The sequence below is a fragment of the Petaurus breviceps genome, unplaced genomic scaffold, assembly GCF_028583685.1.
Source record: "Petaurus breviceps papuanus isolate PSGF00001 unplaced genomic scaffold, PetGlider_PUasm1.0 98, whole genome shotgun sequence".
In the NCBI taxonomy this organism is placed as follows: domain Eukaryota; kingdom Metazoa; phylum Chordata; class Mammalia; order Diprotodontia; family Petauridae; genus Petaurus; species Petaurus breviceps.
In genome coordinates, this window is record NW_027187460.1 from 46463975 (window position 1) to 46480627 (window position 16653).

A 16653-nucleotide genomic window follows, 5' to 3' on the forward strand; every position below is an offset into this window, starting at 1 on the left:
ACTAGGTAAATACAAGTTGTCTCCCCTAAGTTCTGTGTTCCTTAAGTGTAAGGAATATTTTTTTTAATTTTCTTTTTATCTCCAACACTTAGCATAGTAAGTGTTACATACTAGGAGGTAATAAATGCTTACTTGTTTACTTAGCTTGTGTGAAATTACTACAGTTAGTAATAATGTCCTTTCCTTCATTCATTTCTAATCTTTTAAAATTATTGCTTGCTTAAATAGGACAGTTTGGCATTAGTCTAAAAGTCTACCTTATATTTTCATAATTTTTAATCTTTATTCTGGCTTTCTATTACTATTGATTTTTGATTAAAAAAAAAACACAGACAATTTATCCAGGTTGATTCCCACATCAGTAACCAGTTGGTTTCTGTCCATTAAAGTGTTATCAATCTATTTTGGTTTTATGTTGATCATATCCAGTCTCTTCCAATTATTTTTCTAGAAGAAATTATTCATAAACTATAAGCATGAACCTTCTGTATAGTCTATAATTCATTAGCCTCCTTCATTCTTTCTTCCTAAACCCCATTTACCACTGTTTTTCCTCCATATCTAATGTCTAGCTCTACATTGAAATTATCAAATATCCAAGTATATGTTGATTAAATTTGAAGGATCTTACAATGCTTTTTTGGAAACTTTCTTATTCTTTTAAAACAGAAATTGTCACATAAATTAAAATTATTTTCTTGCTAATCCTTTTTCAAATACTTATCATGAAAACTAAATTATGAGATGACCAACTATCCCATGAAATATTGTTTTTTAAATTCCTTTTGATATATGAGTAAACTAACTTTTCTAACTGCATTATTTGCCTCTTAAGCAGAATTTATGAATCAATCTTCTATTTGGCTACAATGTATTTATTTTCTCTTTTAATTTCTCACAAGATTGAGGTACTGAGTAGCCATGCCAGTGGAAGCAGTAACAGCATACTCAAAAGTTATACCACAATTAGTGAGGATGAGAACTTTTGAGAGCAGTACGATGACAGTTCCAGAAGACATCAGTGGTACTACAACAATAGAAGTGTGGAATTTTTTTTTTCCATACCTGTGTTCTGGCTTCAAATGCCTTCTATGTATGTACCCTTCATGGATTATCCCTATGTATGCTTATTATCCCCACTGATGGTGAATAACTTTAGGGATCACCATAGTTTTATGGGTAGGGAGGATTGTTCATTTATGAATGCTGTTATTTTGTCATTTCATAAAATGCTTTATCCTTGAATTAATTGTGAACTCTAAATAGAGGAAAAATAAATATATTTGTGATTTATAAGCTATAAATCTGATTTGATATAGACTCCAATTAAATACTTTGCAACTAGGAAAGCTACTTTGGGCACCCCATGTATGAGAAGGGGAGGCTCAGGACCACATCATTCATTGATTCTTGTCAGCCTCTAGCCTTTTTTCTCTCACCATGCCACAGTCTCTATAGAAATGGAAAAAAATAATATGATATAGCACTGAGGACCGTTGTAGTTTTTTTTCTTTTTTTCATGGATTTCAAAAGAAATCATTACCAAAGGGTCAGCTTACCATTGATAGGAAACTCTCCATAATATTTAGGCTGGTGATCAAAAAGCAGATATGCTCAAAGCCTTTCTGGCATGGTAAGCCTACAAGGACAGGAAACTAGGTGGCACAGTGGTTAGAGTGCTGGATCTGGAGTTAGGAGAACCTGAGTTCAAATCTAGCCTCACACACTTACAAGCTGTGTGACCCAGGGCAAATCATTCAACCCTATTTGTCTCAGTTTCCTCAACTATGAAATTGGGACCCTGGAGAAGGAAATGACAAACTTTTACAGTATCTTCACTAAGAAATTCCCACAAAGATTATGAAGAGTCAGATATGACTAAAAACAACAACAACAACAACAAGCTATTAAGCCAATAAGTGCTGTGTCCCAAATTCATAGCCTTTGAAAATCCAGGCTGTTTCCCTGACATGATGACTTTGCAAAAAAAAGGATGAAGAGGTGAAGCTCAAACTAGGAGGAAGGCAAGTATCAAACAGAATTCAAGTCAGGTTGGTACCATAGTGTCTTGAACTCTAGATCACATTTAATTTGGTGTTTGGTGTCAGGAGATAAACATTGGATCAGGACACCAAAATGAAGGAAAGTGCCAGGGAGCTGTGCTCTGATTGAATTGTTTCCTAAAACAGGAATTTAAAATTTTTTAATGGCTTCTATCCCCCCCCCCCAGTCAACATTAATGTATTGATATGGTCATGGGCAAAGTCAACCAAGCATCTCCAGAGTGACCTGCTTCCATTTAGCCCTAGGCTCTTGTACTCACCATTATCACCAGTACAGAGGCATTGATAATTAGATGCCCCAAATCCATGTAGGCATATATGGCTAAAACTTGTGACCAACCAGGGCAGTAGTGCCACGTGGTTTCCTACTGTCCAAAGACAATGAGGAAATAGCAGATTTTCATAATTAAAAATAGCTTTCACCCTCCTTCCAGAAGCCGGTTTCATTTTTTTTTCAGTGACCCCATGTATGAACAATGAGGTATTCAGAGTGCCTACAGTAACTATAAATATGCTGACATGGTTATTAATCACAAAATATACCAGGCTCTCTACATGGGGAATAAAGTTAGAACATTTATTCAAATACCAGAAAACTGAGTCCCCAAACCATAAAGTCAAAGCCATCACAGTAGTTATGAAGTTGGCACTCGTAGTTAATGCAGTAAACACCCACATTCTCAAGCTTTCAAAACAGAACAGGCTACTTCAGGCAAAGGTCCTCCTCTCCCCACTCACAGCAACTGCTCAGCGTCAACGAGTGCTCCCAGCAGCTCAGGCCCCCCACAGTTCCTGTCCTTGGCCGTCCTCAGCATGAGTCCTTAGCAGAAATTCTGTCTGGCTCAAAAAAAGAAGGAGTTCTCACTGCCAGCACCACCATGTTGCTGCCACTGCCGCTGCCATCACCATGCCTCCGTTGCCTCAAAAGCTCCAGCTTGGCTTCTGCTTCCTCTTGCCTCACCCCTTCCTGCTACATCAGCAAGTTCGACAGGGCATGGAAGATGTTTAAATCCCATAGCTCTTACACTCCACATGGTGTTTTCTTGGCAAAGATGCCAGAGTGATTTGCCATTTTCTTTTCCAGCTCATTTTATAGATGAGGAAACTGAGCACTCAGGGTTAAGTGACTTACATAGGGTCACACAGTAAATGTCTGAGGTCAGATTTGAACATAGATTTGAGTCTTCCTGACTCTAGGCCTGACACTTTATTCACTGTGCCACCTAGCTACCCCTCTAAGAGCCTGACCCTGGAGCTAATCAATTAATCTTCCCCATTGATCTAGAGCTGTGGTATCAAGAATGGGGCTACTAAACTTTACACATGGATCCTTGCCAGGATATGTGAACTTTATTGTATTTTTATTTATTTTGTAAAATATTTCCCAATTACATTTTAATCTGGTTCAGCCACACATGAAAGTGTGATGGGCCACATGGGGGCAATTATTTGGCACCTCTCATATAGAGCTTCCTAAACTTCAAGTTCTGTGGATAAAAGTTGTCCTGAACACAGAAAGCTTCAGGCAAATTATAAGGTAGAGTCAAACTAAGAACACTGGATTCTGGTATAGCATAGGGCCTAACCATTAATGACACAGACTGAGACCATTATCAAAGCAAATGATTGCCATGTTCATAAATTTATAGATTTAAATTTAGAAAGGGCCTTAAAGGCAAACTCTTTAAATCTCCATATTTTACAGAAGTGAAACCTGAGGCCCAGAGAGTTTAAGTGACTTGCCCAGGTCATATAACACATAAATAGAAGACCTGGGACATAAAATACCCATGTTCTCTGATTTAAAGTCAAGCAGAGTGCACCTTGCCCTGTGAACTCCTTTAGAACAAGGACTGGTTTTTGCATTTTTTTGTGTGTGTTTTTTACTCCTCCAGAGCTTAGTACATTGCCTTGCACAAAGAAGGTATTTAATAAATAGTTTGATGACTGACTGGCAAGATTGCCTTTACATATGTCTTTATTGTCTTTTTTTTTTTAATAATGTTTTCTAAATATGTTTCTCATTCTTTCCTCATGCTTCAATTCCCCTGACTCTTAATCCCTGCCTGAAATATCTTCCCTTCTACCCTCCACCTAGATCTAAATGCGATTCAATCTTCAAGCCTTGGCTGAAATTCCAGTTACTGTGAAAACTGTCTGGCAGAAGCTATATTTTCCTTTAAAGTTTTAAAAAATAAATCTTGTTCAACTCTAAGAAGGAGAGTATATATTATAATCTCTGAATTACAGATAAGGAAACTGAAGCCCAAAGGTTTGAGTGATTTGGTCAGATTATACAGCAAGTAACATCAAGGGATTAGAACAGACCTCAGGAATGTTAGTCCAATTCTATCTACACTATACCCTATTTCCATCATATTTAACAATTTGTTTAAATAAATGCTGTAAATTATTTGACCAATTTTCCTTTCCACTACTATTAATTAGTAAGCTGGTTTAATTAGTTCACCCTTGATAAGACCCAACTATAGGAAATGATCATTCCTGAAAGAATTTAAACTATTCTTGTCTATTTTCCATAAACTCTATGGGGAATAGATCAGATAAAGCTTTCTTAGGAATGTAGTATGTGCTGATCCTACATACATCTTATTTATTATTACTCTCTATTCCCCAAGTGTGGTTGTCTGTGTTCCTGGGTTGCATTCATTTGGTTCTGAGTCTCAAAGAATGGCAAAATGTTAACACTTATTTCTAGTTTGACTCCAGAATTAACAACATGCAAACTACTTACTAATGACACACAAACTCATGCAAAAAAGACATGAGGAGAGGGGAAGCATCCTTCAAGCCTAGTTCACCTTTTAATATTGCTTTAGTTTGGGGTAAATGAAAGTATGATTGTATCTCTAAGAAAATTCCTCTTTTCAGCCTCTGGACTAATTTGGAACTTCCTAAGGCAGGTAAAGACTTTGTAGTGTCAAGCTGTTGTAGACAAAAGAATACTGGAGACTTTATAAATTTAGCACTCTAAGGTAAGTATACTCTAGGCATTTTTGAAAGCATCATTCTTAAGTCATTTAGCTAGTCACAAGCACCTGATTTGGTAGAAATGTTCTTGTGAACCACCTATTTTGGCTGCTTCTATCTATGTGTTCCACCTCCTAACTCTGGAAGAGGGGCTAAAGCTTTTTCTATCCTAATCAATATTTAAGAGATGAGCACTCTTTCTGGGCCTGAGTTGTATAAGATTTATATAAGTTGTATAAGTTTCCTTCTTTCTTCAATCTCAGTTACCCTCTAGGCCTATATTTTCTTTCCTGTTTTTACTCATCCCCTCTCTCTCTCTTTTCTCTCTATTGGCTACTACATTGCATTTTAAACAATGACACACTGTTCTCTTCCCTCTTACAAGATCTGCTATTGGATGAAATTGGAGAAAGTGATCACATAACAAGCCCACATCTTGCCCCATCTATTCGATCTCCAAATAATTTCATAAACTGAGGGGAATTAATTTGAGATGGTCCCAGGGAGGACTTCAGCCCACATCCTTGTGCTTTCTTTTGCCTCAGAGCACCTCCATGTTTTTTATGGTGAGAAACTCTGCTAAATGCAACTTTATGAAAGGTCTCTGAGGAAGTTCTAAAGTAGTTGCTTTTCTCTTGAGTTGTCTTGGCTGTGTTACATATACTCTGTCAGGAGAGACTATGACATGCTTAGCAAAAAATCTGAGGGACAGTTTGAGATGTTTCTGTTGTATAGACAAAGCCTGAGTTCTGAATTTTAAGGGGAGAATATATTTTTGTTGTTCATTTTCAATTGTTTATTTTTTCCTCGAAGAAATGTCTCTCAAGTACAGTGTTAGCTTTCAAATTTAAGATGATAGACAGGATGGTATTATTTAGAGCAGGAAAACAATATAGTAGAAATAAAAATTTATATAGTATCTACTATATTCCAGGCACTATGCTAAGTACTTTTACAAATATCATACTTCATAATCTCTACTCCCTCAATTCTCTCCAAAAGTTATACATACAAGTTGTTTTTATTATTATGTCTATGATTTAATGGGAAAAGAATTGAGCTTTTTATTAGTAATTGGGCTTTTAAATCTATTTTTCTTCTGTGTTTTGTTATATTTTTGCATTTCAGTTTTAGACCTCCACAACCCCTTATAATGCCATGCACGAGCAGCCTCCCAGAAGAATGCTACTGTGAACAGCTTTTAAGGTTCTGATTACACAGTATAGTGAATACTTTATTCCATAACAAATCAAAGCAACACATTCACAGAAAATCAAGGTACAGCGTTCACAATATTACAACTTATCACAGAAAATCACAAAATAGTATTCACAACAGCTTATCATTAAAATGGCCACATAGTTTTCACCAAAGTGGTCACAATATTTAGAACAAAGAACAGTCATCTGAAAGTACAATAGTCAAAGTTTTCCACTCATGGAGCAACTAGGTTAACTCAATCAGTCACTTATTCAAAGTCTTCCACTCATGGGGCAACTAAGTTAACTCAATCAGTCACTTACCAATAACAATCATTTCAGTACAGTAGTCAAAGTCTTCCACACATGGGGTAGTCTTCCACTCGTGGGGCACACTTAAGTTAATTCAATCAGTCACTTATTCAGCAATCAATTACTAAGTATCATACACAAACCCTCCACCCCTAGATCAACTAAAATTTCATCATTACTCAGTGACTTGGGGCCAGTTATCAGATTCCCTGGATTGCCTTCTGTGGTCCCAGATTCTACCTGGATTCACCAGACTATCACCTGGGTTCAATGGCAGACAGGTCCCGGTTCCTTGTCCAGCTCTCTGGGTAGGTCCTGCTCCACACTGAAGTTCACAGGGTCCAGTCCATCTCAACTCCTTCATAATTTCTACTTCCAGGAATTCAAGGTTCAACCAAGCCACAAACAGACAAAGTCGTCCTGGTCATGCTTCCTGTCTTCTGCTTCCTCAGTCTTCTCCTGGTCTCCTGGTTCCTGGTCTCCTGGCTCCTAGGCTCCTGTTCAGAAGAAGCTCCACCACCACAAGTTCCCAGGAAATTCTGGCTCAGCTCGACACTGTCTCCTCTGTAGCTGATCTGCCACCAGATGCTTGTCCCAAGAAATTCTGACTGTGCCTCTCTGGGACTTTTCTTATATACAAAGCATTAGCTACTTCCTGTTTCAGACAACCTCTTCAAGTTACATCAGTAACAGGAGACAGGAGTTCATACCTTCTGTTTCCCCAGCAGAGGCTGGATCAATTCCTAAGTGCTAAGTACTTGTTACCTTTGTCAAAACAAAGGGATCTTCAAATTCAAATTACATTACCCCTACACCCCTCTCCTGGAACACAACTCTGGAACACAACTCTCCTCTTTCCCCACAGTTATAGAAAAATGACTGAAGGAACTGAGATTCCTGAAAGGAGATCGAAAACAATGACTACAATCACAACTAGCATTTATATGTTACTTTGAGATTTCCAAAACACTTAATAAATATTATCTCATTTTATCCCTAAAAGGAATGTAATAATTTTTGTATCACCTACTAGGTGGCAGACACTGTTCTAAGTGCCCCCCCCAAAAAAAAATATCTAATTTGAGACTCAAAACCACCCTGCAAAGTAGTAACTGATATTTTCCCTATTTGAAATTGAAGAAACTGAAGCAAACAAAAGCTTAGGGATTTTCCCTGGGTCATTTAACAAGTGTCTGGGGCCTCATTTGAACTGAGGTCTTCTGGACTTCAGGCCTAGTACTCTGTCCACTGAGCCACTTATATACCTCTACAATAAACCTGAAAGGTAGACATGGATGTGCTAGTAAATGTTTAATAACTGGATCCTGATTCTCTTTAATTTTTATATTAGCATTTTCTCCATCACTTTCTTAAGTCTGCACGATCAATAGAGCAATCAAGCTGATTTGTAGGGTAGTATTAGCAGATTTCTGAGGTTTAGATGTTCACTCTGAAAATTTAACAATTGCCATACGGGAGCCAACTCCAGCACTCTACAGAAGGTAGTTGGTGGTATTATTTTAATTTTACAGATGAGGAGACTGAGGCATGCAGAGCTTAAGTTACTTGTCAAGGGTTATGTAAATATCTGAAGTGTGTAAATGGTTCTAAGGCAACTGGGTGGAAATAACAGGCAAATGTCTAGAAATTTCAGGGGCCAGTTTCTTGATCATCACAGTTGCATAGTGGAAGAAGTGCTGAACTTAGACACAGGAGAAAAATGGATTCAAATACCAACTCTGACATTTAATAGCTGCATGATTATTGCCAAGTCATTTAACTTCTATAACATCAACTTCTTCATCCATAAAATGTGGATAATCATATCTGTGGTACCTACATCACAAAGTTATTATAAGAAGCAAACGAGATGATAAATACAAAATGATTTTTAAATTCTAAAGGCCATTACTCATTTATATATGTGATTTCATCAACTTGAGAGCCTTCTTTTTCATTGATGCATATCACAACCCAAGGCACCATTCTGATTGACCATTGTTTTTGTCTCTCATAAGATCAACACAAGGTGTCTACACAATACCACCCACACTGGGTAGCTTTCTTATTTTCTTTTGATATAATTAAGGTATAAATATAGGAATCACAAACTCTCATTACTTTGACCCACCCATTTTTTCTTCCTGTTTTATAAGTCTTTGATGGCATCTTTTACTCCTGTCCTTCATGGTTCTTCATTGGTTTTGTGTTGTAGCTCACATATAACATATTGACTGAATGGATGGAAAAAAATATTAAGTACTTACTATATGTCAGATACCATGCTAGATTATGGGAATATAATCGTAAAGGTGAGACAGTCTGCTCCCACGAAGTTCTCAAGGAGTTGGGGGAGACAAAACAACCACAGACACAACTACAACTACAGCAACAACAGTTCAACTTCAGGGTGATGAAAAAAAGCTTAAGGAGGCAGTGTTAAGGTGGCTGACAAGACTAGGAGTCTGTAAATTGTATCAGTGGGTCAGAAGACAGTATTAGAAATCTGCAGAGTATGGAAGCAGCTCAGTGGATAAGGTTTGAAGGACCTTAGGATATAATGGTAAGACAGATTGTAAGGCCTTGTCTGGTGCTCTATCTCACAGGAGACAGGGAAGTAGTGGTTAATGACTCCTATTTTAAACAAGCTATATGAACAATCAGGAATGCTAAGTGGGTTCTGGTGGGCCTGGACTCCACAGAGGGGGAGAGAAGAAGGCAAAGGGAAGAGGGAGTCCCTGGTAGCAGCAATTTTTCCAGCTTTCTGGATGATGGAGATAGGTTCTGGACAACCCAGGGCCAGATTTCCTTAATCTCTTAGAATTACATCCAGACTCCTTGAAACCTTAGTAGCAGATGGCTTTTATTTGTAAAGGCATTTCTAAGTATTTTTACATATTATTTGGAAAGGGCTTTGCCAGTGAGTCAATAAACATTTATTAAATGCCTGCTATGTACCAGGCTCTGTGCTAAGTGCTGGGGACACAAAAAGAGCCAAAAGCAGTCTCTTCCCTCAAGGAGCTTACAAGGTCCCCTAGGCCTCAAGATTCTTATCTTTTAGAATCTCACCCGTGTTCCAGATTGAACAATTCAATTCAATTCATTAGCAAGTGTTTGGTAAGCACCTACTATGGTCCAGACACTGTATTAGGCACCAAGATACAAAGAAAAAAAGAAAGAAGGAGTCCTCATCAGGAAAACAACATGTATAAAGTTAATTAAATACAAAATTATATCAGGGGAACACTGACACTTGGATGGATCAATAAAGAAGTTTGTCAAAAGTTCAAGGTTAGCTAAGGAAATATTATCTCCCCAAAAGGAAAGATAATGATAAAAGGTCTATATATAGCCCCATATTCTCTTTTATCTTGCCTCCTTCTATACCATAAGAATGGTGAAAGCTAGAACTAATGAAAGCAACAATAAAAGTTTTATTTATATGATGCTTTATTGTTACAAAGTGCTTCCACATGAATTAAATAATTTTACTAAAGAAAAACCTTTGAAAATGTCATCTTTGTTACTGTGAAAGTCAAGAGAATATACTGGTAAAAATTAAAGAGGTTTAGAGCCTGAAAAGTTTCTGAAATCCATATAAATTTGTCTGCCAGTGAAATAACATAAAATCTACCAATTATATTAAAATCATAGGGATTTATGATGTGATGAAAACAAACATAAGATATACCCATCAGACTCTTAAAATATGGTTATATACCTCAGTAATCTATTTTTCCTTACAAATACTGAAATTCATAAACACAAAAAGTCTCATGTGCCTTTATTTCTTCTGTTCAATTGGATGTTTCACAATGGCTACTTTTCCAACTTCATTCCTTTACTTTGATCACAAATTGAATCCTTTAATAGTTATTTTTTCACTTATTTCTGAGTCATTAGCTACCCATTTTAATTTATTTTCAATTAAAAAATGCTGAAAATATGGTTTTAATTTCTTATAGGTTAACTATTAGACACAGTGAATAGAGTGCTAGACCTGTTGTCAGTAAGACCTGAGTTCAAATCTGGCCTCAGACACTTAATAAGTCTCTAAATATGGGAAGATCATAACCTCTGTCTGCTTTAGTTTCCTCCTCAGTAAAATGAAGGTAATAGCACCTGCTGCATAGGGTAGTTGTATGGATAAAATGATATATTATTTCTAAAGGGTTTTGCCAGTCAGTCAATAAACATTTATTAAATGCCTGCTATGTACCAGACTATGTGCTAAGTTCTGGGGACACAAAAAGTGTCAAAAGCAGTCCCTTCCCTCAAGGACCTTACAGCTTAATGGGGAAAATAACATACAAACAAATATATACAAAGAGAGCTATGTACAGGATAAATAGGAAATAATTAACAGAAGGAAGGCACAAGAATTAAAAAGGGTTAGAGAAGACACCTTGTAAAAGATGGGAGTTTAGTTGGCACTTAAAGGAAACCAGGCAAGTTAGTAGTTAAGAGGAGGAAAGAGAACATTCCAGGCCTGAGGGACATGCCTGGAACCAGGAGATACAGTATCTTTGGAACAAGGAGTCCAGAATCACAAGTTTGAAGGTTACATGATAGGGGGTAAGATGCAAGAAGACTGGAAAGGTAGGAGGGGCCTAGGTTAAGAAGTGCTTTGAATGGTAAACAGCATTTTGTATTTGATTCTGAAGGCAATAAATATGAAGAGACTGGAATTTTTTGAGTGAAGGTAGGGAGGTGGCATGATCATACCTGCACTTAAAGAAATCATTTTAGTGACTTAATAGAAGATGAATTGGAGTAGAAAGAAACTTGCAGTAGGCAGATTCACTATCAGTCTATTGCAATAATCCTGGCATGAGGTGATGAGGGCCAACATTATAGTGGTGACAGTGTCAGACGAAAGAAGGGGTATATATGGAGGTACTGCAAAGGTGAAACTGATAGACTTTGGCAACAGTTGGGACATGGGAAGTTGAGAGAGAGAGGAAGGAATCAAGTATTACTTCTAGGTTTGGCCCTGAGGATCTGGGAAGATGATGTTTCCATCTACAGTAAAAGGGAAGATAGGAGGATGAAAGTTTTAGGGGAGAAGATAATGAGTTTCATTTTGGAAATATTCAATTTTAGATGTCTTCTACTGGATACCTAGTTTGAGATGTCTGAAAGGCAATTGGAGATGGGAGATTGGAGGTCAGCAGAGAGATTAGGGTCTGGATATGCAGATTTGAGAGTCATCAGCATAGAGATGATACTTAAATCTTTAGAAACTGATGAGAACACCAAATGAAATAATATAGATGGAGAACAGAAGTGGGTACAAGACTGAACACTAAGAGATGCATATGCTTAGAAGACATGATCTTTGCAAATTGTAAAGTCCAAAATACTAACTATTAGATATTGTAGGTGTCTTTGTAGTCAATGTGAAATTAAAGGGACTACTGAGGCAATTATTCGAATAATTGAAGAAAAATTGTGAGAAACAAGTTTCGAACTCACTTATCCAGAATGGCTATGGACCACATTAATGAAATATTCAATTTGCTACTTAACTGCCTATGCTGATAGTGAAAGAAAATGTACCATTAGTATATTTTATGTGGGAAGATGATGATCTGAAATCATTCCAATAATATTTATTTTGAAATTGTTTTGCAGAAATGCTATATTTATGTAATTTTGGTATATACTGAACTATAACAACCTAATTAAAAGTGTCTAAGGAAGTAAATTGCCCATTCCAAATGCCTGTAACATCTTAATGTTAGCATTTGGCAATGAAAAACATGCCTATGATATGGCCAATAAAACAAAATGGGTACACTGATGAAAACAATATTCAACAAGCCTTAAATTAAGTAATCCATATGAAAGGGTTTTTTAATTCTTGTAAAGCTTACATATTTCTATGGCTAATTGAACTTACTTTATTAGTAGGAGTCAGATTTATTTCTGTGTCTGTGATGGCCCACTTGATAAAATGCCTTTAATATGGCTATAATAATAAAATCAAGCACATGATTTTCCCATATAATCTTAAAATTAGAAAAAGATGCTCACTAATATGATAACTGGGTGGTACAGTAAATAGAATGCTAGACTTGGAATCAACAAGACCTAAGTCCAAATCCAGTCTCACATATTTGCATAGTTTTATGACTTTGGACAAGTTATTTGACCTCTGCCTGCCTCAGTTTTCTCATTTACAAAATGGGGATAATAAAAGTGCCTACCTCAGAGGATTTCTGTGAGAATCTTTTTTTTTTTTGTCTTTTGGAGGGAAATTGGGGTTAAGTAACTTGCCTAAGGTTACAAGGCTAGTTTTTTTTGTGTTGGTGTTAAGCATCTGAGGCTGGAACCAAACTCAGGTCTTCCTGACTCTGGGGCCGGCACTTTACTCACTGAGCCACCTAGCCACCCCTCTGTGAGAATCCAATGAGATAACATAGTTAAAATACCAAAATGATATATAAATGTTGTTATTGTTTTTATGATTTCAGAAGCAGGATTTTGTTATTAACTAGATAGGTTTGACCTTTGACCCTGAGACCAGACTGAGTCTCAGAGTGAGAGTGACAATGAGAGAAGTTTCAAGCAACAAGGTTACAAAGGATAGGACAATTAGGTTATGAATCAAAGTGGTTCCTTACTTTCTATAGTTGTTAGCAAGAACTGGTCTATTTCTAATGATAGCTTTTGTGCAAGACGATTATCTGTGGCATATATGACCACAAAAGGGTATAGGTCATGTGGTTATTGATAATGAAAGGTGAGAATTTGTAAATGATTTCCAGTTAGCACTTGTGTAAATGGTTCATATGCTGATGTGATTCTGGGTTCATTAAAATAATAGGTATAAATAAATAATCAAGTCCTACTTGAGTAGGATGCCCAGAAGCTTGTAGATTTAATTAGTGGCAGGACAGGGTAGTAGAAGCCTAGGTCAGTGTTTTGGGTAAAAGAAAACCAGGGAAAAAGAGAAAAAAGTCAAGGACCAGGGAATCCTGGCAAAATTGGGAGAAAAAGAGTTACTGAGGTGGGAGGTTGGAAGTAATAGAATAATGAAACAAAATGATCTGGTAGGAGAGAGAGAATGACTCCTTTGCACCATCAGTGTCTATCAGAACTGAGGGAAGACAAACAAAATGATGGATTAATAAGTCTGGTCAGAAATCAAAGTTTCCGTATATACATATGAATGCAGACACTATATATATGTACATACATATATATATATATATATAAACACTCAATAGACACATTTATACATATGTGTATTTATACACATACACACTAAACACTTTACATAAATATTAATACTTTACAAATATTATTTCCTTTGATCAGTCTGGGATCTGACAGTTCTGGGAAGTGGGTAATAGATGCATAGCCCCACAGAAGGGGATCCAGGAGCATGCAAATGGCAGATGTCTAGGTATGGAGATAATTGGTGTTAGAAAAACTGAGAACAAATATTAGTGACACAGGCATAGGTTTGGGGCAGGGAAAATTATCTAGGGAATGAAAATTCCTGGTGTGGGTTGTGGAGTAATAGCCAGTCTAGAAGAAATCTGAGAATTGGCCACATAACAAAAGCAGAGATCTAGGCAAAAAATGATGACACAGGACTCCATGACAGAAACTGGGTTACAATATTAATGAATAGTCTCAACAGCAATAAGACTGTACCCTAGTTACTGAAATCAGGGAGCAAAGTCCAAGGATAGAACTCTTTATATTTCACAGCTGATGCACAAGGGAGGGAAGGAGAGGACACAGCTACATGCATCCTGCAAGCTAGATAACAAAGAGATTAGTGGCTATGATAGAGGATGGAAAATATAATGGTATAGTAGCAGCTCAGAAAAAGTAATGTCCAAAAAAAAAGACAATAATTAACCTCATAGCATCACTTTTCTATAGGTAAATTCATAGAGTATGCGTAACAGAGAAGACAAACTAGGTATCTTAATACAAACAATTAGTCAGCATCATGAGTATCACTGAGTCTTGGCTGAACAAGAATGATGCTACTAACTAGCATATTGTTATAGAAGACTCTTGGAGTAGCTGTGATAGTAATGGCAATTAAAGATTCCCCTGTATTGGCTTGGTTTTCAAATTGATTGTGTTAAAACCCAGAGCTTGTTAATCCCACCTGTGGGATGGACTTGTTGATGTGAAAAGAAAGTCCTGAACTGGGAGGAGCTGGTGACGTAGATTTGGAGAGATAAGAGAGAGGTGGAAGATCTTTTTGGAAGCAGCACCTCGTGGAGAGAGAGAGAGACTAAGAGAATTGCTGGTGGCTGCTTTGAATTGCCCTGGACTTTTGAGACCTGCCCCCCTGAGCTGCCAAGGACTGAGGAGACATGGCTGTTTTGCTGGTACTTTGTCTGTCTGTTTTGATGTTATTTTGCCAGATTTGTTCACTGGTGAAAGACAGTCCTTTTGTTGAAGAAGTCCTGGAACCTGGCTGTTCGCTAAGAAGCCCTGAGACTGTCCTGCAGACAGAGAGTGAATACTGTCCACTGGTGAAGGACAGTGCTGTTGTTGCAGGGGTCTGGAGACTGTCCTGCAGACAGAGTGAATACTGTCCACTGGTGAAGGACAGTGCTGTTGTTGCAGGGGTCTGGGAGCCTTTCTGTTGGTTCAGAAGCCCTGAAGAAGGATTTTCTTGTTGTACGTTTACAGAAATCCTGGGAGAGGGCTTTGCTAATGTGTTCAGGGGTTCTAGGACTGTTCTACAGACAGAGGATAAATTCATGAAGGGACTGGCAATGTATCTTATGGCCTTGCTAAGCCTTGTCTCCCCAGGAACTAAGATTGCTGAGAACTTGCCTCGTGTCAAGATGAAGAAAAGACCTCCATTTGGGTATTAAGTGCTGTGTTTAAACTTGATGTAACTCTGGGGTAGATTCAATTGTGATCCAGGGGTGGGGAACTTTTGACCTTATTGTGCTCTGTGATTGACAAATGAAGGTACTTTACCTATGTTTGGAAACTAATCTCCATTTGAGAAGAGGGGTTTTGTGGTGGACCAAATGAAGGTATAGCCTAGGGGTGGAGAAGTATTTAGAACAGGGACTTTGTAATTGATTGAATGATTGGAAGGTCCTGGGGTGGGGTAGTCCTTGTAGATTATTTAATCACATTTAGTAAATGCTGTATTTGGAATGATGTCATGTTTTGATCTTCTCTGTTCTTGGTTGGTCACTGAATAAAATGGAGAGCACCTATGCTGGTATTCTGAACCTTGGGAAGTTGCCTTTCCTTGGCATTACATTACAGTAGCTAAAGTACAGGGCCTGGATTCAGGAAGACTCATCTTTATGAATTAAAATCTGGTCTGAGACACTTAGTAGTTGTGTGTCCCTGGGTAAATCACTTAATCCCCTTTTCCTCAGTTTCCTCATCTATAAAATGAGCTGGAGAAGGAAATAGCAAACCACTTTTGTATCTTTGCCAAGAAAACCCCAAATGAGATCACAAAGAGTCTGAAACTACTGAAAATGATGGAACAACAAGAAAATAGAAGGCTATACTTTATTCAAAAGGAAAGAATAGATTTTAAAAGTGCAGAGCAGTATTTTATATTTATATTAGGAAATTCATGTACTGAGGGTGGAGCAGGATTGGGAGAACATTTGGGAGAACAAGAAATGATGGGAGAAAAATAAATGATAGTATGGTAAGATTGTATGACAGTTCTCTTCAAAAAAGAGAATAAAAGATGATAGATTGGTGAAACCAAGTGCAAACCTTTCAGAATAGAAGATTTGCTAGAGATTGGGCACATCAGCTCTCTTGATATTTGCTGAAATAAAACATTCCTTAAAGTCAAGATACTGATATAGTCTTGGCTTATCTTAGTAATAATTTTATTATTCCAAATGCAGAGTAAGTATCAAATGAATTATTACATACCACATAAGTTTGATCAATAGAAGAAATAATTTACTGAAATGGGAATGATAGGAATCAGGAATTGACTATTTCATCTTATGCAGAGAGGGAACAAAGTGACTGGAAAGGGTATGGAGGTGGGAAGAATGGATAATTAGCCCTAACTAGATAATTAGATTTCTACTTGTAGAAAGGTTCTATTTGTACCT

At 37.2% G+C, this 16653-nt stretch overlaps 1 long non-coding RNA gene across 1 annotated transcript in view; it reads left to right on the plus strand.

Annotated features, from left to right (window-relative positions):
* The window catches only part of LOC138155743 (uncharacterized), a 49153-nt gene extending 33361 nt beyond the window's left edge, over positions 1-15792 (plus strand). The window contains exon 2 of the long non-coding RNA XR_011166981.1: positions 15124-15792. This is a non-coding gene — a long non-coding RNA (uncharacterized lncRNA). The remainder of the gene's footprint in view (positions 1-15123) is intronic.
* Positions 15793-16653: the final 861 nt, after the last annotated feature.